Genomic DNA, 780 nt, shown 5'->3' on the forward strand with positions numbered 1-780 from the left:
AGGTGTGGTGTGTCAAATGTGGCAAAAAGTATGTCATGAATAAATCTGCATAAAAGGGAAGAGTTTATGCTTGAAATTCTTCTGTAAGAGAAAAAAGCTAGCTTAGGAAGCCAGGAAACCTAGGTTCAGGAAGGAAAAAGGAAGAGCCTAATGAAAACGTGGAAGGATCTGGGACAACTGCTCAGAGTAGGTGTTCTCTGCTCGTTTATCTCAGTGTGTCAGGAAGTGACACACGCACGAACTCTCTCTGGGTATACACATTTTTGAATTATCTCTCTGTAGGTGGTTGTTAAAGCCTAAAGTATAAAGTGCAAAGATCAGGGGCCTGCAGTAGAACCCTAAAACATCCAGTAGCAAAGAAGTAGCCAACAAAAGAGGCTGAAAGGGAACCCTAAAGAGGTATGGAGAAAACAGACAACATAAAAGCCAAAGAGAAAGAAAGTGCTTCAAGGAGAAAGGAGTGGCCTACAGCCCGGAACTACCTTGACCAATATAGTAGTTGTAAGCCATATGTGACTATTTAAGTTTAAATTGAATAAAATTTAAAATTCAGTGCTCAGTCACACTCGCCGCATTTTGAGTGCTCAGTAGCCATATGTGCCTAGTGGCTACCATATTGGACAGCAGAAATACACACCATTTTCATCTTTGCAGAAATATCTGTTGGACCACAATCGACTAAAAATCAAGCAAGTTAGTAACCACTACTCCCATAAAGTGTCTAGTGGAACTTAGTGATTTGGAGGTCATGTGTAATCATGATTGAAATAGTTTTTTTTT

The sequence above is a fragment of the Galeopterus variegatus genome, unplaced genomic scaffold (genome assembly GCF_000696425.1).
Source record: "Galeopterus variegatus unplaced genomic scaffold, G_variegatus-3.0.2 Scaffold16697, whole genome shotgun sequence".
Classification (NCBI taxonomy): domain Eukaryota; kingdom Metazoa; phylum Chordata; class Mammalia; order Dermoptera; family Cynocephalidae; genus Galeopterus; species Galeopterus variegatus.